Consider the following 24,777-nt stretch of genomic DNA (forward strand, 5'->3'; position numbering starts at 1 on the left):
TGACACAAATAATATGCAGTATCTATACAACGAACACATTTCTGGGTTTTGCTCTATTCTTCAACATCAATTTTTAGGTGATAATCAATCTTCAGGTGGTGATCCAACCTTATCTTTGTTTATTGGACTGCCCAATGCATTTCAGATTGACTTTTATAGGAAAGTTAACAGGAAGCCTTCTAAATGCATTACACAATGGCATGGTATTCATGTAAACTGCCGACAAGTCAATAAGCAATAAAGACAGTTGGGCCAGTTGGAGTTGAGGGACGATAGCAGATATAAGTTCCAGCATATGAGAAGTGTTTCACATATTAGATAGACATGAAGCTCTGAGTCATACCAGCTCTGAGAGAACAAACAGCTGTGGTTCTAATCATCACTGTCAACAGCACATCCAGGAACTGTTACTCAAAACTGAAGAGGCTGTGTAGGCTGCAGAATGTACTGTCTGTCTGTTTCTGTTTCTATTGTCGGCACAAATGTATGTTATAATGATAACTCATTTCATTTTGTTTTTTCTTGTGCCAAAGATAAAAAAACAGAAGAAAGGAATAAAAGACATTACCCATGCTGTTATACGAGAGCGTATTCAAATACAACTACTGTCAAACTAAGTCCCATTGTATGTGTTTGACAGTGACAATCACAGAAGGCTCTATTTAAAATCAAATCTGTATCTAAGAAGCCCTTGAGCTTTCAATGGGCTAAACGGCAGGTTAGGCAGACAGTGCACGTCGTAACACCATAGAAAGCTGAGAGTTTGGTTGTTTTTTTCACTTCTGGCTGACAGAAAATAGCCCAGATCCCCTTCCATTCTCAATCAATACTTTTTAATCAAGGCAGACACTTTTTCAGGTCACTGACAAGTTTTTGATGAAGAGACGTGTCTTTCGCAGGTTTTATCAGGGCCAAGGCTGAGATTTTTTTAACATCTAATTTCACATTCTGTTCAAGTCTTTAATAGGGCTTTATGATGGCTCAGAAGTGATCATCACTGTCTCATAAAATGCCCAAATACTTTTATGAGACAGTGATATCCATCTGTCTTTGTCAGAGATACTGCTACCTTATCTGCACTTGCATTTAAATAGCAACTAATAACTTAATAACTGGTTTTATTGCTTTCATATTAATATGCATGTACAGTGGGGCAAAAAAGTATTTAGTCAGCCACCGATTGTGCAAGTTCCCCCACTTAAAATGATGACAGAGGTCAGTAATTTGCACCAGAGGTACACTTCAACTGTGAGAGACAGAATGTGAAAAAAAAATCCATGAATCCACATGGTAGGATTTGTAAAGAATTTATTCGTAAATCAGGGTGGAAAATAAGTATTTGGTCAATAACAAAAATACAACTCAATACTTTGTAACATAACCTTTGTTGGCAATAACAGAGGTCAAACGTTTACTATAGGTCTTTACCAGGTTTGCACACACAGTAGCTGGTATTTTGGCCCATTCCTCCATGCAGATCTTCTCGAGAGCAGTGATGTTTTGGGGCTGTCGCCGAGCAACACGGACTTTCAACTCCCGCCACAGATTTTCTATGGGGTTGAGGTCTGGAGACTGGCTAGGCCACTCCAGGACTTTCAAATGCTTCTTACGGAGCCACTCCTTTGTTGCCCAGGCGGTGTGTTTTGGATCATTGTCATGTTGGAAGACCCAGCCTCGTTTCATCTTCAAAGTTCTCACTGATGGAAGGAGGTTTTGGCTCAAAATCTCACGATACATGGCCCCATTCATTCTGTCCTTAACACGGATCAGTCGACCTGTCCCCTTGGCAGAAAAACAGCCCCATAGCATGATGTTTCCACCCCCATGCTTCACAGTAGGTATGGTGTTCTTGGGATGCAACTCAGTATTCTTCTTCCTCCAAACATGACAAGTTGAGTTTATACCAAAAAGTTCTACTTTGGTTTCATCTGACCACATGACATTCTCCCAATCCTCTGCTGTATCATCCATGTGCTCTCTGGCAAACTTCAGACGGGCCTGGACATGCACTGGCTTCAGCAGCGGAACACGTCTGGCACTGCGGGATTTGATTCCCTGCTGTTGTAGTGTGTTACTGATGGGGACCTTTGTTACTTTGGTCCCAGCTCTCTGCAGGTCATTCACCAGGTCCCCCCGTGTGGTTCTGGGATCTTTGCTCACCGTTCTCATGATCATTTTGACCCCACGGGATGAGATCTTGCGTGGAGCCCCAGATCGAGGGAGATTATCAGTGGTCTTGTATGTCTTCCATTTTCTGATGATTGCTCCCACAGTTGATTTTTTCACACCAAGCTGCTTGCCTATTGTAGATTCACTCTTCCCAGTCTGGTGCAGGTCTACAATACTTTTCCTGGTGTCCTTCGAAAGCTCTTTGGTCTTGGCCATGGCGGAGTTTGGAGTCTGACTGTTTGAGGCTGTGGACAGGTGTCTTTTATACAGATGATGAGTTCAAACAGGTGCCATTCATACAGGTAACGAGTGGGGGACAGAAAAGCTTCTTAAAGAAGACGTTACAGGTCTGTGAGAGCCAGAGATTTTCCTTGTTTGAGGTGACCAAATACTTATTTTCCACCCTAATTTACGAATAAATTCTTTACAAATCCTACCATGTGAATTCATGGAATTTTTTTTCACATTCTGTCTCTCACAGTTGCAGTGTACCTCTGGTGCAAATTACTGACCTCTGTCATCATTTTAAGTGGGGGAACTTGCACAATCGGTGGCTGACTAAATACTTTTTTGCCCCACTGTATCTCTGATGGTTGCAGGTTATTTACAATTCAGTACCTGTGAAATTGTTCGGTTCTTCTTAAAAGTTTGCTAGGGAATGATGCAGGCTGCCAAAATCTTTAATGCTGATGTCATTCAAAGGGTGTCAGAAGACAAAATCTGATGAGAGTTGTTGCTCCTAAGTTTCTATTTGTCTTGCCCATTGTCCATAATCACCTTTCTCCTCATCTGGATGTGTGGAAATTATGATAAATATCATGTGGTGGTGTGGTGATATTACCAACTGAAATTATAAATGCTTAAAATAAGTTTTAAAGTCACTTTTAATCATGCTTTTGTTTTGGTTGGTTTTTCTAGAAAACAGCAACAACCTGGCACTGAATAAAGTTAAGGAAGGGAACATATCTATACACTAAGGACTAACTAGCTTATTGAAACCATGATAATAATCGCCATCAGGCTGGTAATCACAAAAGACATAAAATAAATAATGAAAGCAGAATCAATGCTGACAGATGTAAAATGAGAATCAAGGCAGAGTCCCAAAACAATGATGAACGGACGAATGACTACTAAGTCACAAGTGCAGTCACGACAAAATAAAATCTTACATTAAAGCAGGTGCAATTGATTCAGCTAATTAAAAGGGGCAACTCTTTGTGACTGTTTTCTCTTGTTAACAAAGACAGATATGTAACACACAGAAGTAGCTAATTTAGTCTAAACTTTTATTTCCCATGTGCCTATAATAAGGCTAATCAATTAGGAATAATGTGAATGCTCAGGAGCCAGGATGGCAAGAGATTTCACTGTTCCTCCCACTCTCCCAGCAGGGTGTGAATGCAACTCTTTAGAATTAGCATGCATAATGGCTAAATCTTTTCATTTTAATGGAGATTACTGCCATCAGTCGAATAATTGGCTCCGATGCACTAGTCACTTTTATTTAAGTCACTTTAACTAAACTACAAACTGTTGAACTAAAGAGACACAGTTTGGTGAGTCAGTGGTAAATAAATTCCAGACTTAACTACTTTGCTTAAGAGATTTTTTTTTAAGGAAAAGATAATGATGACATCCTGACTATCTTTCTCTGTCTGGAAAAGCATGATGAGTCATTTATTTTGACACTTTACAAGGGCATAAGCTACACAACTGAAACAACATTATGTCAAACCCATAAGCAGCAGAAAGAGAGACATAATGGTTCTTTCCTACACAACCACCCAACAAGATTTTCATGTTTCCAAAATTAACCTAGACTTTGACAATCACATGGAACAAAAAAAATCGGTACCTATAATAGGTAGTAAAATGTTCAAGTCAGAGCTCAGTAGAAAGTCATGTTGGATTTGCAAAGGCTAAAAGAAACATGCTTTACCAACTTCACTTTCTAGATACATCAAGCAGACAATAAGAACCAATAGGTCCTGCATGATTGTGATTGTGCAACACTGGCTGCATTATTACTGGAAACCTCCCCACTGGATGTAGCTCTTTGTGCTTAGTGTAAGTAGGCCAAGGATTTATATGAAAAAGTATATATTTTTGTCCTTACTCTATAAAAGTACAACCCAAATGGCATAACAAAATCCTTAGCCAGTGAACAATTGAAGATACTTTATCACTGTCTTACTCTGTTTTCCCCCAGAACTCAGTCAGCATGAGGCCAGTTTATCTGTATCTATAAAAGAAGTCTTATTTAGCACAAAACACTGCCTACTATAGCACAAATGAAAGAATGTCTAGGTAGAAATATATGTTAGGCCCTCAGGAAACCTCTAACCATATGTCACTGTTTTGACTACAATTACACACATGAGAAACAAAACCTTAGCTGGCTTACACGTTTCTCCTAACATGTGTGGCAAGTACATGCTTTCAAACACACCCACTTATCATTTTGATTAACTAGCTAATGCTTTACTGTTCACCAACCAGGGTGGAAGTTTTGGGACAAGTTCACAAACACTTGCTGAAGGATGAAAAAACTATTCAGAGATCTCACCATCCAGACATTTTCTGATCAAAGCTCAGTCAAAGTAGGCAAAACACATTTTGCTGCACAGAAAAATCTATTACAGTTTCATCAGCCAGTTTTTATATAATCTTCATGACTGTGGGATGTAGCAGATTTTGTTTGAATGTCAAGTTTGGTTTAGTTCTTTGAACTCAATTTGCTTGGGCAACGTTTTAAGCATATCACATATTTCCCGATATTCCTTTCACAGATCTCTTAGGAGAGGCTTCCAAACACACCCACTCTCTGAAGATATCTGCAGTGGAAACAATACATCTCGGCTTTATTTAAAAAAAAAAAAAAAGAAGATCTGAGCACATCACTTCCAATGCATTACAACATGTGCCTAGCAGTATTTTCTTCCTGTCAGAGAAACCAGCTATTTCACCAACTGACAGTCATAGTTATGCTGTATTCGATGGTGCATCTAAGCAGTACAAACAGTACATGCAATGCGTATTGATGTGATGCAGTAGTAACATAGTAGTGACCTGTAATTCGTAGGACAATCACATTGTAAGCTGAAAATAGTGTACCATATGCTGGATGCAGAACATAGACTGTATATAAATAGACATAGCCACCTAGACATCATGGAGTGTTTTCTTAAGCCAAAAGCTATCATATTTGAATTAGGGCTGGAACACAAGCTCAAATAGCAAACTGTGTGCATGCAACACAACAACACTAACACATTTTAAAAAATAAATTTAGCTAAATAGAAATTTAAAACTGCAATCAAACCTTAAATTGATAGAACAGCTTATTCTCTGCTAGACAGTGTTGCCTGTATCGGTCCTTGTGGTGGAATTGAAAAGCTCTATTATAGAAGGTGCCCTGCTGTCTGTCCAGTAAGTACTGGCGGTCAAGGATTATCCAAAAGTGTATTGAAATGTGTCTTATTTGCAGCCAGTCACAGAGCCAGCCTTCTTAATCAGTTTAGTTAGTTTGACTGTATCACCAGACCTGACGGTGCTCCCCTCTGCTCCCCCAGCCGACCACATAAATGTATACTCAAAGCTCACCACAACTGACTTATTATTATTATTAATTTTTTAGAAAATCTTCAGCAAATTGTTGCACACATTAGACGATTTCAACTTTCTTAGGAAATAGAGACTCCTATTTTTACAGATGCTTTCTTGTTTTTCCAGATCAGCAAGTTCATATGGAGACCCCATTATAGACACAGGTTGTGGAGTTGTCCGCCTCATTCTTCCCCTCATTTATACTTCCAACCATTGCAGAACTGTGCTACTGTAGGTGGCAAGTTGTAATGAAAGTCTGAGGTGTCCATGGTGTACTCACCAAAATTGAGGCACCATCTTCAACCATCTGTAGCATACAGCAAGCCACATTATTTGTTATATAATTCCATAAAAATGCTCTCAAAGGCACCAAACGCACAAATATAATCAAAAGCCCCAGCTCAGCGACTCCGATTAGTGGCAGTCAAGCTTAGCAGACGATTATCAGCTACACTAGCCTGCTGGTGCACCCGTCAATCAAAATGGCTAGGTTTCATTTTTCAGCCCCAGAAGCTGCCACTTGATTTGGCCAGGATATACTTTTTTCTTCCTTTTTTGGTGACAGGGTTATTGATAGGTTTGTAACATAAACCTATTCACTGGAATGTTCAAGACAATTCAATTGCACAGCAAAGCAAGACACGAGTAGGCAAAGTTCTTTATGTTGCTCTCGTCGGCTCCCCCCGTAACACTGCTCTTTATTGAGGTTACATGAGTATGTATAGGTTCATTAACACATGATGTCTTACATAGGTATACATGGGGACAAAGAATACCTTGTCTGTGTGTCGTGTAGGTGTGTGTGTGTGTGTGTGTGTGTGTGTGTGTGTGTGTGTGTGTGTGTGTGTGTGGGGGGGGGGGGTCGATGTGACCCTGTGAAGAGTCCCCAAAGCTGGTGCCCGGAGTCTAGCGGTCCATCTGAACAAAAGGCTCTTATACTTAACCAGATACAGAGTAGGTGTCCTCCTATACCATAAATCAGTAAGAGCAGATATAACCTTTCTCCTGACCTTAAGTTGTGTGTGCATGCCAGAGTGCTCTGGGAGGCACACAGAGTCTCCACAGACTGCTATGGCTCAAACCTCTATCAATCTACAACTAATTATAAAATTCTAAGCATATATGAGTAAATATTTCCAAGCATAAATGACAATTCACTATATAAACCTGACAGTTATCAATACACAAAATGATCCAATATTTTCTGCAAGGCTATTTCAAAAGGGAAACTCACCAAGCAATAAAAAGAGAAATACTCTAAGCTACAAAACAAACAGTTTTTCCATTTAAACTTCAGTAAACCAGAGTGTCAGAGATTTACAGTTAACAAACAGTCAGGTGAATAATCAACACTGAGACACTTGTGTAGGTTAACGTGCTGCACGGGTGAAAAGCTCAGAGCAAATCACACCCAACTGCAGTATTCGTTTATTTTTATAGGTTACATCGTCAATATGCAAATATAATCACATTTCCTGTTACGCAGGTCCTGATGCTGTCTGTGTGTAAGCTGTGTGTAAGCTGTGTGTGTGTGTGTGTCACAAAGTATGTGTGTTGCAAGTCAATTTCTAAGAATAATATAATGCAAGTCAACTTCTGCGGATATGTATTTCTGTAGGTTCAAGGTTCAAGGTTCTTTATTTGTCACATGCATAGTTATCCAAGTATAACACACAGTGAAATGTAGCCTGACACGCTCCTCGACATGTGCAAAAATTGGGGGGGGTGTAGAGGAAGAACATTATATATATATATATATACATACATATAGTATATACACTGGGTGAATGTGCAGTAGTAGCAGCAAGCAGGTGAATTCTGTACATTAATATGAATAGACATCTGACTATTTTACAGGATAGACAATATAAACATATTTAAAATTAAAGGAATTGAAATGTACATTGTGCCTTGGTTTAGAGTGTCTGGAAGAGAGTCCTTTCTCCAGTCAATTATAGATGATGTGAGAGGGCGGGTGTGTGTGTTTAGGGCATGGATGGCTTGGGGATAGAAGCTCCTCTTGAGTCTCTCTGTCCTTGCCTGGAAGATGCGGAACCTTCTACCAGATTGCAGAAATTGGAACAGTTTGTTGCCAGGATGGGACGGGTCCTTCAGTATCTGCGCTGCTCTAGTCCGGCATCTCCTGGTGTAGGTGTTCTGAAGCGGGGGGAGAGCAATCCTGCAGCAGCGTTCTGCTGTACGGATCACTCTCTGGAGAGCTTTTTGGTCCTTCACACAGCTGTTCCCAAACCACGATGTCATGTTCTGTGTGAGGATGCTCTCCACAGCGCCTGTATAGAAAATCCTGAGGATCTTTGGAGAGACCCTGAACTTCCTCAGTTGTCGTAGGTGATACAGGCGCTGCCTAGCCTTTTTGGTCTGGACCTGAATGTGGGCAGCCCATGTCAGGTCTGAGGAGATGTGGACACCAAGATACTTGAAGGACTGCACCCTCTCCACTGGAGCTCCATTGATGATGATGGGCTTGTAGTCTCTGTGCTGACCCCTTCTGAAGTCCACCACCAGCTCCTTGGTCTTGCTGACGTTCAGCTGGAGGTGGTTGTCCTGGCACCACGATGCCAGATTCTTCACTTCATCCATGTAGGCCGCCTCATCGTTGTTGGAGATGGCACCCAACACCACTGTGTCGTCAGCAAACTTCACAATGATGTTGGAGCCATGGGTGGCCACACAGTCTGAAGTGTAGAGGGAGTAGAGCAGTGGCGAGAGGACACATCCCTGAGGTGCTCCTGTGTTGATGGTGATGCTGTTGGAGAAGCACCTGCCCACCCTCACCACCTGAGTTCTGCCAGTGAGGAAGTCCAACACCCATGCACACAGACGGCTGTTAAGTCCCAGATCCCTCAGCTTTGTGAACAGTCTGCAGGGCACTATTGTGTTAAACGCTGAACTGTAATCAACAAACAGCATTCGCACATAGTTACCCTGTTTCTTGTCCACGTACTGTACTGGTCTCTTGCGGTAAATGAACACAGAGTCACAGGGTCAGCTTCCTGTTTCTACAGAAAACTGTGTCTGGTGAAATATGTGTAACATAACATTTGAAGCATAATCAAAAAGCTCCCTAACACAGAGTCACCATCTATGTCCTTGAAGTCATCCAAAAACTCACTAAGTCCTTGTTTCAATACTTTTAATCACTCGATAGCCATGGAAACATGTTGATATTTCCTGAAAACACTTGGCATGTTAATTGATTATTAGTAAAAGATTATAAACAACCTTCAACTCAAATAGCTCTAACTACAACCAGTTCACAAAGAGCAACATTTCTCTTAATCTATATAATTTATAAAGATCAAATCAATATTCCCTTAGCTATTATCAAAATTCAGATTATGGAATAGGAAGTGTGTGGAGGTTGAGAGGTAGGTGCACTATGGAAAGAGCTGATTGACTTTTAACATATCAATTAGACTGGAATAATGGGACAGAATGACTATTTCCATTCACCCAATGAGTTCCAGAACACTGATTGGCTAACATTATTGATATTCTGTCTTATTTACCATTGTTGCACTGAAGTTTTTGTATAGATTTCTAATTCGTGTAGTGATTAACACCTATTACATCTTGTCGCATGCTGCAAGAAGGGCAGGATGAAAAGAGTCCTAATTTAATTGTCTAACACAGTGATTTTTATAATATTAGCTGCTGTTGAGGAACTGCTGGAGTTAAGTGATGAGGGGGACTTAACGATCACACTACACACTATGCTCAGGTCCAACTGAGTCACAATCGGCCCACCTCTTTCATTGCCATGCTTAATCATGCCTGAGCGTGGAACACAGCAACACTCCTCAAACAAATTGGACATTGGGGTTCAAATGTGCTTGGGGGTAATCATCTTTCTGCCCACTTTCTTAAAGCCAATCAGCCTCCACTCTAGGTTCTTTAAATTGCACTGCTCATATTTCATTCTTCCTTGTAGACTCAACCATGCGACCCACCTTGTCTCCATCCCCAACTAATGCAAGTCACTCATCCGGCCCTAATTCCTGCCACTGCTATGATGTCCATTGGAATCTAATCGCCAAATAGCATAATTGAATTCAGTATATCAATAAATCATGTTAAATTCCCTCTAAGGATCTCTTCTTATTGAAATACAGTAGGAGGTTAAAGAGTTTAAGTTAATGAGCAATGGTTGCTGGTTAAAATTTTCCATGTTTTACAGTGACTGTAGCTCAACACCGATTCAAATCAGTGAAGAATATCAGCAGTTTGTATGCTGCACAACACACAACCCTGCTTTATTTGTCCATTAGTGTAGGTGCCGATTACATATGTGTGTAAACAACTCTGTAAACTTCCTATAAGGTCTAAAACTAGTGTTGTCAAACTATAGGCTCACCATAATGTTCCCTGGCAGCGAAACACAATTTACAGTCTCCCTTTGTTTCCGGCTGACCCTCCTTGTCCTTCACAGTGCCCTGAGATTCTAAACCTATAAAACAGGTATTATTTTCCTCAGCTAGTGACGTAACTTGTTGGAATATTTTACACAGATTCTGTGGCAGGTATCGGTCAGAAGGAGTTTGTTAGTGTATGGCCCTAACCTCATCTAAAGGTATCATTGAATCCATGACAGCTGTCTACAGTTACCAAGAAGTAAGGTAGAAACTGAGAAAATTATGGGGAGAACAAAAATATGAAACTGACAAAAGATTCAATGTCAGACTGATGAGTAAGGAAGAAACTTAAAAAAAGGCAGAAGGGAAAAGCTTTGAACCCTTAAAAGTCACAAAGGAAAGGCTTGACTTTACAAGAAAAATAAACAATATCAAAGCAGTTTTCACTCTTGATCATTCAAATGTCTGTAGTCTAATTATAGATGTAGAGTATGTCAGATGTAGCAATTTACACACATTTTTTCCACATCATTTTCTTTTGTAATGTCAATAAAAAACATGTGGCAGATCCAGACCTTCTTTTGTTAGTCAGACTGGGCAGATGGCGTGAGTAGATGAATGAATGACACAGTGTTCAGAAACTGACTCACTTCAGTTATTTTTTTTTTTTAAAGCAAACTGTTCTGATATTCTCCATGTTTAATACTACATCCTACAGACTGGTTAAACTGAAAGACTTAACCTATTTGATAAAACAGACAACTGCATACTTTGTAATTCGCTGATTTAAATCTGCCTCTTTTTTTAGTTGCACCATACCATTTCTGTATTAGGTACTAATATAGGAGAGTGCATTTACACAAGACTCATTTAATGAAATCAATCTGTTGTTTTGCCCAGTGCCACATGCAGAGCTGACTGCGTTCTGCGTATATTTGACCCTGTTATAATTTGTATACATACAGTACATGATATTTATTCCAAGCCTCTATTAGCATCTAGAAGTAGTTTTGATTCAAATTTAGGTCTTTTGAATATAGGAAGTAAAATAAAAATAAGGAAGAAATGACAGGAGGGAGGCTGGGAGCAGAAAAAAATAATCAGGGGGTGAGGAAGGGAACAATAAAACCAATCAGGGAATCAAGGAATAAGAGAACTAAAGGAAGTAGAGCTTGATAAAACAGAATCAAGCAGAGAAGGCCGAAAGAAGAAAGAACAAGGCAGGGGAGGGAAATTCAAGGAAAAGAAAGAAGGAGGGAGAAAGAAGGCTAGATATAAACTGAGGGGCTGAGGAGGGATGATCAGGTATTGTGTGAAATCCTTGTCTGTTCTTACTAATGACTGGCTAAAATCCCACAATATAAATTGGGAATAAAATGGGAATAAAAACGTTTGACTTCCACACATTGAGTGCATTAGTTTATCATCCTGACATTTAACAGTTTCTTGGTTAATAATGCAGCTGTGAGATCAGCCTGAGGACTATAAGTTAACTAATAAGTGCACAACTAATGCCACTGTGTGGTCGACATGAAACCTTAGTGCTTGCTTGTTTTCAACACTTTTGGGGCATGATTATAACAAATAGATGAGCATGATGAACTAATCTTATTTCACTTCAATCCACCCTTAAGACCCTGGCAAAAACACCATGTTAATTTGAAGTGGATAGATTCATACATTGCTGCTTAGGGATATCAAATCCCTTCCCCCATGGGAATCGGTTAGAGGAAGCAATGTTAGATTGAGATGAAGTGAAGGCTTTGAAAACTTAGTAGTAAGTAAAGTTTTTGTACTATATTTAACCTTAAAGCAACCTTTGTAGGTGTAGCTCACTTACAACATTGAACTGCTAAATAGACACAGTAAACAAGATCCTGTCAGGATGTCTTTGCAGGAATGACACTTTAAAAGCTTTTTGAAACTGGCGTCGTCATTCCCAGAAAACAGCTGGATATCATCTTTATTTCCATAGCTGTAGCCAAATAACCTGCGACACGGCTTTGCTGGAGTTACTGTGGCTGGCAGCATTCAATTAAAATGCCTCTGTCTTCTTATGCAATTAACCCAGTTCCTTGGTGAGGCAGGGATCTATGGGGAAGCAATTAAAATCCAAATTCTTCCCAGTATGTGGACTTCATAGGGAAAAAAAATCCTTGGACAGCCTAATGTTTGTTTGGTGTGTTGACTTGTGGTTTTCTTTAGATATAAGAAATGTTAAGGGGGGATAAAGGACAGAAGGAAGGACAGCAGAAGCAAAATGAAAAAGAAAGCGGGGAACTATGTAACTATGTGAGAGAGAGGAAGGAGGGGATAAAATTCAGAGCCAAGCAGAGATGAGTAAGGAAGTAAGAAATGAAGAGAGAAAAAAGAAAGAGGGAAGTAAGACTTGCAAGATCAAGAAAAGGAAGGAAGGAAGAGTGTGTGTGTGTGTGTGTGTGTGTCTGGGGGGGGGGGGGGGTTAAAAAGGGATGACCAAAGATGGAAGCTTACGTGAAAAGGATTAAAAAAAAAAAACTGGTGAAAGAATGCAAGGATGAAATGAACTGTCAATAAATACCGATATAAAACTCTATTATTTATCTATTAAGCTTATGATTATAGTCAAGCAGCAACAGAAAGGAAGACTGTCCTTCTGTTTATTTGTTCTCAAGTCAGACTCTGTGAGTTCGTGTGTGAACGCACTATGCACTGACCTTGAATTCCTCCCGCGGGCAACAAACAATCCAAAGTTGTTCTCTTCCTCCCACGGATGAATGTTGCAAGGTGACGTTTGTGTGTGTGCTTGTCTGTGTGTGTGTGTGTCTGTGTGTGTGTGCGTGCGTGCGTGCATGTGTGTGTCCTCCACCTCATCCGTTCACTTTTTCACCTGCAGGAAAACAATGCGGAGAGACAGGGAGCAGGATGGGATGAGAAATGGCACTGATCTTGGACATTTGTGTGGCTTCTAATCCTGTTTATTTAGAAGAAGAGAGACGAGTGGCCCTAGAAACCTATAGCCGAGGTCTGGAGTTTGCTCTGTTGTTTTGGGGGCCAGCATAATTTTGAAACCTGCCTCTATATTTGCTGCTTGTTTCTGGATTTATTATATCTAGTAAGATACATGACAAGATTTCTTTATGACTGGTGTTTTGTTTTTAGACAATTTATTTGTTACATTTTAGGGGGGAAATGCATAAAATAAGCATAGCGTCATCACAATTTTAAAAATCAATGTTCCCAACACAACTGCTGCGATCATGAGGCTCACCTTTCTAATCTTTAAAGAGTGGCTCTAATAATGATCAGATCAGGATCTAAGCACACACAGTCTATCAAAATTAATTCATAAGAAAATCAGATACCTGTAAAATGTGAACTGTGTTTAAACTACCTCTTTAAGTTTCATTAAGACATTGACCTAAGACTGGACCTCTCTACGATCTTTGCATAGTGGCTGCCTTAAAGTGTTTTTACTTGAGCTATCAATTAAAAACAGTTCAACTGGTCTAATAATAAGGTTTGTTGTGGATTACTCAAAAAGTAATGCATTCCACATTATCCATTCCTTTTTTTAAATTTATGGGTCATGTTGCTTATTTAGTCTTTGAAGTAATAATACTTGTGTTACTCCACAACACACCCTGAGATGTTACATAATTACCAGTTAAATTTAGACTACTGCTCCAAACACTGGCACAGATCTCTATCCTAATGAGGAAACAAGGTCTTTCTATTAGTGTTTGAGCGCTCTAACACACTGACAGCAAAGTTGGTGAAATCCAGGTCAAGGAACACTTCACAGAAAAGTCTTGCCAGCTGTAGCAACCTTTGACTACTTGGCTGGGGTCGGCATATACTTGTGTTTTTTACTAGTTTATGCTGGTATTTTGTCGTTGCAGAATCAGAGGGAGATCTGATTTTATGTACGTAGAAGTACAGTTTGGGTTCAGATTGCATTTTACCTTCTTATGCTTTGTAAGCTTGTACATTGCTTTACCATTTTCCCCTTCCTTCACACAAACTTTCCATCTGCAAAGACTGCATATAATTAAAGAACGCGTGTTTTGAAATGCTTTGTTATGCACTGCATTGTTTCTTTGCTGAAAAATGTGAAGTTGTTTTGGTATAGCTTAGATCTTTCTAATGAAGATAGTGTTTACTGATCGCTTATCATTGACTGGAAATCAGTGTGGTTTATTATTTAAAACTCACACACACACGTACATTTTAGCTTATCACTTTTCTCATTTTACCTGACTACGTCATGCCTGAACTTAGAGTTGCACTGCTGGGTAAGATGTGTGGGTATAGTTTCAATTCCAGGTTCACACCATAGGCACAGTTTTCTTCTAACCTTGAACCTACTGTTGTTCCCTACTGTGTGGCCCCATCATACAGCCTTGGGTCAACATGGTAATAAAGGACGCTTCTTTGCGACATGCTGACTTTGCAAATCACTTCAACATGTTTTCCAGGCAGGTGCCCGCGGCGTACATCACTCAGCCACCAGCCAGCTTCTCTTGGAGCTAAGTGCTGTGCCAATTATTGCATGACACCACCATCCATATCTGTTCTCATGGAAATTCATAATTTATGACACATCCTCATTTCTGCCTCCAGGGACCTGAATGCTATTATCCTGCCAAAGTGAGATCTGATTGGGCAGCTGCTATCTCAGTTGCTTCTTTGAAGTCTCATTTCTTCAAGTGCCCTTCTAAAGTCACTATAATGTATCATTGTCCAGCAGATATCCAGCGAGCCGCATAAACACCACGTATTGACTCTGAGTGGAAACTGTAAATCTTTGGCTGAAACCTTTAGAGTTGTCGGGTTAATGCTCTAATATTTAAATCCATATCTATCTGAACACAAAAAATCATCCCAGTTGTCAGAAGACACTCCCAAACAGACTGAATAACTACTTCAGTGCATTAATTTTAACATAAACACTCTGCCTGTAATTAGATATAAAGTTCACAAACATCTAAATGATGAATGCAGTAGAAAATGACTAACACTCAAAACACAAACACAGCCTGTTAGCTTTAAATCATAGTAGGTTTGTTCTGTTTGCCATTTGGTTCATCTTTCTAACATTTCTGTACTGTTAGCTTAACTTTTCCACCTTTAACCTTAGCTTGACTGTTTTAAACCTTAAAACTAACTTTAGCCTAATGGTTTCAACCTAAAAATAATAATATTTATTTCGGGGTTTTTTTTAAAGAAAGAAAAAAAAAAACACCACGAGTTTAAATTTAAACCTCGGTCCATTTTTATGACATGTGCTTATGGGCAGAAATCTGTCACTGCGAGAGGAAGCTTTTTAATATATTATAATATATAAAAATTCTCCTCTCGCTGTGAGAGGCGGTCTTTATCCTTCAATTCGGGTCGTCTACCAGAGCTTGAAGGTCATACACTGTGTCTTTGCTTTTCCTGCGACTGCTTTCTACTGGACAGAGATCTCAGATCTTTTTTTTGTCCACTTTGTCGTCTTCCTCCCTCCACTATTGCCTTCACCCACACCCACATTTTCTTGAGTTCTTTTCTCAGCCTTTCGTATTTCTTAAGCTTCTCGTGTTCCTTCTTCCTGATGTCGCTATCAGTCGGTATAGCTACATCTATCACTACAGACGTCTTCCTCTACTTGTCCACCACTACTATGTCCGGTTTAATGGCCATCACCAGTTTATCTGTCTGTATCTGGAAGTTCCACGGGATCTTAGTTTGGTCATTCTCAACTACCCTAGACATCTCCCATTTTGATGTGCCTGTACACTATGTCAGCCACTTGGTTATGGCGTTCCATGTATGCCTTGCCTGCTATCATCTTGTACCCTGCTGTTATGTGCTGGATTGTCTCAGGGGCATCTTTACACAGCCTGCACCCAGGGTCTTGCCTGGTGTGATAGACCCCAGCCTCTATCAATCTTGTGCTGAGAGCTTGTTCCTGTGCTGCCATGATTAGTGCCTCTGCGCTGTCTTTCAGTCCACCTTTGTCCAGCCACTGGTAGGATTTCTGGATGCCAGCCACTCCCTCTGCAACGGGGACAGGGCCTTTCCTTGGTAGATCCCGCACTTGATGGTAAATTGTACAATTAGCTTAAAGCTGGCATTTGGTATTGTTTGCCACGTCTCATTGAGTTCCTGATGAAAGCTTTTAGGGTCCTGTGATCTTGTATACACTGAATAGAAGTGGACTACTGGAACAAGAAGGCTTAAATGAGGAAGAGTTGAGAACAGGAATATATATCATATTTTCCAGTCTATTGCTCTGTCATTGAACTACCTTTTTGGAGCCACTTCTTTTTAGGAGATAGTTCTTCAACTTTATTAGGAAAAAAGTTGGCTAAGAATGCCACAAAGCAATGCCACAATTCTTTTTCTCCTCACACATTTAGGTTATTAATAAACTTTTAAAGTTGCACTTTATAAACTTTGGTTATTTTGCGTCAGAGCATATCTCCTAATTGCAGTTTGCCTCTTTGATATTTAACCTTATTCTTTTATTTAGAATTATTAACCATATAGCTTATAGACCTTATAGACCAGTTGTGATGTAATGCTTAATACACTTCAAACACATCTCTGCATTTCTAAGCCAAATATCTTTTATATCACTACAGCTTGAAGAACTTGATAAAATAAATTGTACAAATGAGGATGGAGGTTTAAAGATAAAGATCTTGGTCACACTAATGTAGTGCTCTCCTGCTTTTTGGGTAAATGAGGAGACCTACAAGAAAAAAAAATGCATGTTAATATTTCATATGGAAAGCTAATTACTTGTTACATCCTGCAGCGGGTGGAGGTGTTCTTAAGGCACTGTTGGATGATCTCATTAGTACTTTAAAGCCTACTAAGGCTTCCACAGTCAATTTGCTAAATGCTAGCAAGTTATAGTCTTAATAAACCAGCATGCACTGGGTCCAGCTCAATGCTCGAGAACACGGCAGTCATTTTTACAGTTTATATTTTCTCGTTCTGCTCACTGTGACGTTATAATCTAACACAATCTAACAGACCACACTGTGGCTGCGACATTCTGCCCTCATGTGTAAAGAAACTAATCCCGGCCTCTGACGTCGAAATATATCTGTGAATGCGCTGAAACAAAGCTGCTACAATGGGCAACCTTCCAAGACTGTGACTGGACATGGTAAAACATCTGTGAAAGGTTTAATCCCTCAAAAATGAAAAGAACAAGGAAAAAAAATCTAAAGCAAAGATTTAAAATGAAATAGAAACAGACCGCTGCCCCTTTTGATTATTAAGCATGAATCCTACTTATGTACTGCCTTTCTGGATATTTCCTGATCAAAGGTAAATTTCCCAAACTCCTGCCATAGAGAGATCTTAATACTTGTCTACAGAGCCAGCAATGGATATTTTAATGACGCATGCAGAGTTTAATGTGATTGTTCTGCTTGTCAGCATTACCTGAGAAAAAGCCTGTGGACTCATTTAGATCCTGCATACCACAGATCTGTGCAAAGTGCTTATGAGTGTACAGACAGATCTCAGGGATGCAAGCTTTTCCTAATGCCTTTACTGAGATTTTTTTCTTATTATAAGTCTAAGCTGAGATATTTTGGCATGTCGTGTCATAAGCTTAAGGCTGGAAAGAACTTGATTTGCAATTCTTGATCTGGACCAATAGCCAAGTCTTTCCTTAATGCTAGTGGTGGTGTCCTTATGGGTCAGAGTCTATTACAAACGAGAACCTTTCCTCACCCAGCTCTCCCTCTTTCACTGAAGAGGAAATACAAATGTCTTGTGTTGGGTAAACAAAAATCAGCCCAGTTGTTTCCTTCTCTTCTGTGATCTATTGCTGCCATGAAATGACACAGAATAAGGAGTCACAAGAAACTCCAGTCACAATGCACAGTGGAAAAAACCACTGCAAAATAAAGAGCGTGAAAAGGAAAGAAACCGATTTTTTCAGGATGACTGTGAGCTGAGGTCAAAGAACCCATTTAAATGGCTTCACTGCACAGAAAAACACCTCACAGTTTTCTTTGCAACCTAGAATGGCAGCTATGTCATCCAAAGCAGCGATTAGATTCAGTTAGCATTTCTGATATCACACAATAAGGGACCACTCAGAATAAATATGTAAATATTTAAATAAATGTGCATGACAGCAGAGCTCTGTTGTGAAATATATGCTGTAAATTTTATCATATGTGACAGCTTATATCAGCATGATGTGGTTTCCCATAATACTGCTGAGATTAAGTGATACGGTGCCATCGGTTTATTTCATTGGCAACTTCTGACTATCAATTGTGCTGTGGCAAAAATGCAGCAGTTATCCTTCTTTGCCCAATCCAGTTACAGCACACTGAACAGCACACTGACATAAGAGAAACAACTAGAAACATACTAGAGATACGACAGTAATGAGAGACAAGGAAAAAGTGACACCTTACATGATGAATGCGCTCTTTTTACTTCTTTCACAAGCTTTTATGATTGAAGCTATAGATGTGCCTATAGCTCACAGCATCAGCTGAATATATGATACTATGGATACAGCAGCTTGCTGCTCCTTTTCCTCTGCCTTTATTTAGGCTTAGTTTCACAGAAATTCAGCATTTAGTCAACTAAATGCTGAAAACTGTAGTAGCTGCCAGCTGAATACTAACAGTATAAAATTTGACAATATTTAATTCATTGTTTCTTCTTATTATTCTTATTATTCTTATTCTTATTGTTATTATTATTATTATTATTATTATGCTATCACCTTCTATTTAAAAAAAATAAAGAATTTAATCTGGAGAACATACCATGTAAAAAACTTCAGTATTAACTTCCTAGACAATACACAGCAGCACAGCATTAATCTAACACTCAACAATGCCAGTTCGCTGCACACGCACAAACCCTGCATTAGCTGGTGTTACATCCAGTGTAAGCTGATGTGTCAAAGTACGTCTCAATGAGCTTTGGCAGAAACAGCATCTGCTGCATATTTCTAATTCGGCTTTCTATGGATTAGAGGAATACACTGTATTGCATGGTAACACAAAATACTTTGAATTAATGCAAAGTATTAAGAAAATATCTTGAGTGATCTGATTATAGTTCTTCGTACTGTTTACTGCATTTCATTTCAAATGAATGAGCTTTACTATGATAAAGGTTGGTTGAAAAGGGATCATGTCACCCAGATTACAAACCTGTTAATGTAGCTGTATTACTTATTATGTCATTTAAAGGAAAATGGTCTGCACACTACTAATAAAACTTTAAATTACAGGGAATCTTGAACCAAACAATACTGTCCAATGAATCTGTACTCGGCTTCCATTTGTTCTTTCAATGAAACTGTCCTCCTCTTTGTTGTTTTCTGCAATCTTTTGTTTGACCCGTCGTTATGTTTGAAGCAAAGTAACCTCTAGCAGCTCTGTGCATAAATGAAAGTCTTTCAAACAGGTTCAATGAAAAAAGCATGATCTTTGATCTTGATGCCAACAATTATTATACAATGTAAATTACCAGAAAAACTTGGTAATAAATGGTTTAATAGCATTTTCTTGATTTTTCCTTTAAAAACCCTGAAAAAATGTAGTCAGGCTAGACCAAAACATTTCCAGATACATATTTGCTTAAGCATAAGCAAAACAGCAGCAGTTTTAAACTTCACTCTTTGCTTATGTTAGCTTGATGAATGCAATGCTGTGAAGCGAAACCCAACCAATAAAAAAGTGTTTCTTCATTTCCCTTTGGCAGTCTTGGGTTTGTGTGTCTTTACATAAATGTATGTGGGAGAGTCTAACAATGTGATGAACAATGTTACATCTTAAAGCGTATGCACCCACAAGAAAAGAGTACAGCCAAAAAACATTTTTATGTCTGTGAGCCTTTCTCTGCCCTCATTATTGAGACATCAGGGATCCATATGCCTCGCACACACTTCCAAATCCACCCGAAATACAGAGACACATGCATGGGCATAATTCATTCTCCCAGCAAAACAAAATCAATCATCATATTGGTTTTAGATGGCTGTTTGTGACTATCTCTGCACGTGAGGTTTGAGTCACGTGCCTGATCCTTCCCATTAAGCTAATTCAAGGCTTTACTCAGGGGCTACCTTTAAATCCTAAGCTTAAGAATAATATGTAGCGCAAAGAAGCCATGGGCGGTGAATCCACTTTGTGACACCACAAAAAATGCTTTCCTGGGCTGTGCCAGCATCTTAACAAGGCCACTGTTTACTCGCCTACCCTGGCAATAAGCGTTGCCAGTACCCCGGCAGCCACCTGTTTATGCCCATAGGTGGCTGTGGATCGGGGAAAGTGCTGCCTTCTGCTTTTCCTGGTCAGAAGTCAACAGCCTGCCATCACACTTAATCCATCCTGCAGAAAATTCTGAAATCCACTAGTAGTATTTCTAAGGGCGGCATGACAGCACAGCTTCATCTCCAATATTTCAATTGTTTTGAGGAACCATCATATCTGAAGTCCCCCCCCCCCCCAAATGCTGCAGGTGAATAACTGCTCATTCTTCTCTTTTCTTTGCTCTTTTAACTCGGCTCTTCCTTCAGGCAACCCAAATTGAGCCAAGCTTGGCAGTCAGAGAAGCAATTTGTTAAAGGACTGTGGAGTGCACTTGTCTAATGTTTCATTAAATTATCCCTATTCACCCGCCTCTAGCCTGTAGTAAAGCCTCTTATGGCGGCATTGGGATTTCGAGCAGCAGGACTGAGGTCAGCTGCAATCTGATATTTCTTTCCGTGGATGGAGAATGTTACGGAGTAACTCCAGCTGGGGTTCCAAGGGTCAGTGCTTTGTTTTTCCATCATATGGGACACTGTGTCCCTCCAGCTGCTCAACAGAGGCTAACACAGACAATTAGGGAGCCGATAGCTACATGAGCTACACCATGTGCTTGTCTGTTGTTTCACACATTAGTGTTTTGCTGCACATAATTATGTCATGGTTGTTATTAGGTTCCTTGTGCTAAGTAGCTTATTAGTTTAGGTCCATATACACAGCTACTCTTAGAGACAATCAGATTCAAACTGAATTGTTTTGTTTCCCTAGACCAGAAATACAAGGTAGCCCTATTAAAGAAGCTAACGCAAACCACTGCCCTGCACTTCATGCATATCATGTCATGCAGCGTATTATTTCCTTTCCTCAGTTGTGTACAGTTGTCAGCTTCTTGGCTTATTCCCTTGAGGCAGAGCATTAGCATCTGTAAAGGTTGGAAATCTGCTATGGCTAATGTAGCTACAGTGTCCCAAGGCAGCTGTTAGCTTTTGCTGTGGTTTGCTTATCAGCAACAGAAACATGCTTTGATAAAGCCTGAAGCAAAATAGCACCTGAGAGAGAAAAAGCACAAAGGCTCCTTTACTGTACACCTACCACATGTTTAATCTATAGCAGAACTGTACTGCTAACCAGGGCTGATGTGGGACATTTTTTGGAGAACAATCTCCAAATTTTATTGCTGAATAAAAGACTAAATATGTGCATAATTCTAGCTTTAATGCCAGCATGCAGCACTATGCCCTAATTCAGCGCATTAGGAATAATACAGTACAATGCGGTTATAATAGGTTCTCTCATTTGAAACTAGCTTGCAATGGAATGCAATTCATCCCATACAGGATTCTGCTCGTGGTGTGTTTTCTCTGTTACTGTATTTCAAATTTGTAACCCCTGCGTGTTAAATCTAGGTTAAGTCCCATGCTCTCTGACACGCTTTCTATGTGTACAATACATGTTAGCCTATCTCAGTAGTGCTTAGCTAATCAGTTAATTTACTTCAACACTAAGAAGCTCAGGTACATTTCACTACCATCCTAAACTGTTCATAACCAGGAGTGCAGCAGGTACTTAACACACCCACACCACAATTTCTTCGTCCTTTACTAAGCACAACCACATAATGCTTCTTAAATATCCACATTTTCAAGGAAGCCCAAAGACAGAGAATCCCGTACACCAGAAACTGGAATGAACACACTGCAGTAAGAACATATTGGCTCTGCAACCTTTGATCTCAGCTGGCATGACCTGAATAACAATCTGCCATGAGCAGGAAACCCTGCTGATCTATTCCATATGTTGAGAATGTAACAATATTATATCACTGACACTAAATGCACAATAAATTTTAGTTGTACCATGTAGCTTTGCACCTTAGGAGACGATCCAGTGGAATAAGGGAGTAGCTGAAATTATTCTACATAGGTATATACTTCATTTTCATATCTGGCTATGGCTGTATCGATAAGTCTGGTGTGTAGGAGACTCTTCCAGCAAAATGTATTAGCTGACATGGTATGAAATTTTGTATCCCAGAGGATGGAGACTTAATTATGATCCACTGACATTTCTCGTCCACCAACTTTTCAAAAGCTAGAAAATTCTGTGTTTGAGCATAACATTTGGTAACATTTAACATAATTTAACAATGACTTATAAGTATCTTAAATCTAGACGGGTGTAATTTGCACACATATTAATGGGTTTTAGTTGACATTTGTAGATTTACTGTGGAATGCATTGTTGGAAAATCTCTGGAGAATTCCTATTGCTATACATAGAATCACTGGCGATTCCAAATTAGACATAGATGTGAGCATGAATGGCTGTGTCTCCGTTCTACCCCCATGATGACTGACGACCCTGCCTCGTTTCTTATGACATCTGGGCTAGGATGAGAGGTTGAGAAAATGGATAGATGGCTGTATTCCAATTACATTAGTGATCACATGTGCATCACCTACAAATGAGTAACGACTATTGAGAGGAATTTAATTAAAAGAGTTTATGAAAGAATATGTGTTCTTTGATATGGTAGATAAGGTCAAGGTAGAAACAATGAAATGTGTCCTTTTACCTTCTGGCAAACTGTGAGCATAGTAATAATAAGATTAAATTGCATTGTCTGCCAGAAAAAAATTATTGCGAGATTAACTTGAACCAATAATGAAAAGAAAGCCTAGCAACATAAATCAATCATGAGCATGTAATGACATTATACTGTGGGCCCGGTTGCTTTTTGCCTTTAGCTGTATTGTCTGTTTTCTCCCTTGACAGCTTTCTTTGAAAAGCAGCTAAAACCAACTAAGCCAAGATGTGATTGCCCTTAACATGAGACTCCTTCTGGATACTCCTTCCCTGTATCTTTTTACCTTTTTTCTCAGTTCAAATTCCAGTGTTTATATGCCTGGCTGGCTGGAAACCTAAAGTTATTTCACCCAGGGAAATGAGGAATGGTGGAGCCTTTAGTCATAGAACTGGTGCAAATTTGACATGTAGGCTTGTGTCTGTTTCTCAGGGAAAAAAAACTGCATCATCATTTCTCAAGTAGAGAATGCAAATAGTGCTGCATCGAAGCAAAAATCTAAACAAATTTTGAGCTGTGTAGTCAAAATTCATCAGCACTGAACAATTCTTAAAGCTATAAACATATTCTAAAATACACACAAGCGCCACTTTATTGAATTATACACTAGATTATTTAAACACAGGTTCACGGCTTGCAGTTGCTTTAAAAACCCACTCAACATGACGCTTCTCACTTCTCACTCACTGAAGTGTAAGATTATTGGGCAAACCATAAGTACACCACCCACATGAGCAGCATCTGTTGCTACATTTCCCACAGCCACACTGTTTAGCCTCACTAGACAACCTGGGAGCAGGGAAATTTAATTTAATCCATACCGTTCTAAGATTCACTTAAAGTAATTGGTTGATCAATGATTAACTTTTCCCTGAAAAGGTCTATTTATCCATTTGAAGTGTGAAAAAACAAGTCCATCGGGACAGAGCTAAAGTCTGGATTTAAATAACTGTTTGATGCCTTTTAGTAGATTTACAGTATTTGTTGACCTGATATTTATTTTTCTATAAAGGACCAATTAGACAATCTTTACTTTGTTCTGATAATGTTCTGTGTTATCTGTGATCTGCAATTTTTAAGACTTAAAGCTGCACTAGACATTTTTTAAAATAACAGATTAAATGACTGTAAGAAATGCAATACAAAGAAGGTTGCTTGTCATAAACATAACAGTTCCCTTGCAGCATCTTTCAGCTCATGGTTCATGTTTTACACCCTGCAGCTTTAACATTTTAGTTCACTGTGACAGTGAAACAACCCTAATCCTAGCCAGAAGCCATTTTTAAGATAAAAATTGTAACGCCAGCAACACTGAACTGCTTAGCATCTAAACATAGGCAAACAAATAGCAATGAGAACACTTTATTCAAAATATGAATGTTATTTCCAATAGTTGTAATTTGTATTTGGTAGTCTGTTTCAGCTCTGAGATGTTCATGCCCTTCCAGTCACCTTAATGGAAAGCCTAGGTCCGTGACAGCAGAATATCAGCGTCAACCAAAACAAAACTGTGAGAAATACTATGCAGCCCACTTGTCAATGCTTCCTTTTAAAGTATTGTGTAGCAACAAGGGCAATTGTAGGCTTAAAATGTACAGAAGGGCATCAGCTGGCACTGAGGTCAGCTGATATACTGGGAATGCTGGCTGAGCGCTATGCACAATTGAGCAACTTGTAGCATTGGTTTAAAACAAACTGGAGCAGTTAGTTTTGTTTTATATTCTTAGATTACAGTACTGCGCAAAAATATTGACCCACCCCATATTTAATATAT

The 24,777-nt window shown here is 39.4% G+C and overlaps 1 protein-coding gene across 5 annotated transcripts in view; it reads right to left on the reverse strand.

Moving 5' to 3' along the window:
- Window positions 1-24,777, reverse strand: part of LOC101471592 (leucine-rich repeat and fibronectin type-III domain-containing protein 2) — a 142,636-nt gene that overhangs the window by 83,770 nt on the left and 34,089 nt on the right. Inside the window, exon 2 of one of the 5 annotated variants that reach the window (XM_012921348.4) lies at window positions 12,848-13,020. The exons of the other annotated variants lie outside the window; for them this stretch is intronic. The gene's annotated coding sequence lies outside the window, so the exon portion shown is untranslated. The remainder of the gene's footprint in view (window positions 1-12,847; window positions 13,021-24,777) is intronic. 5 annotated transcript variants of the gene reach the window in all.

The sequence above is a fragment of the Maylandia zebra genome, linkage group LG19 (assembly GCF_041146795.1).
Source record: "Maylandia zebra isolate NMK-2024a linkage group LG19, Mzebra_GT3a, whole genome shotgun sequence".
NCBI lineage: Eukaryota > Metazoa > Chordata > Actinopteri > Cichliformes > Cichlidae > Maylandia > Maylandia zebra.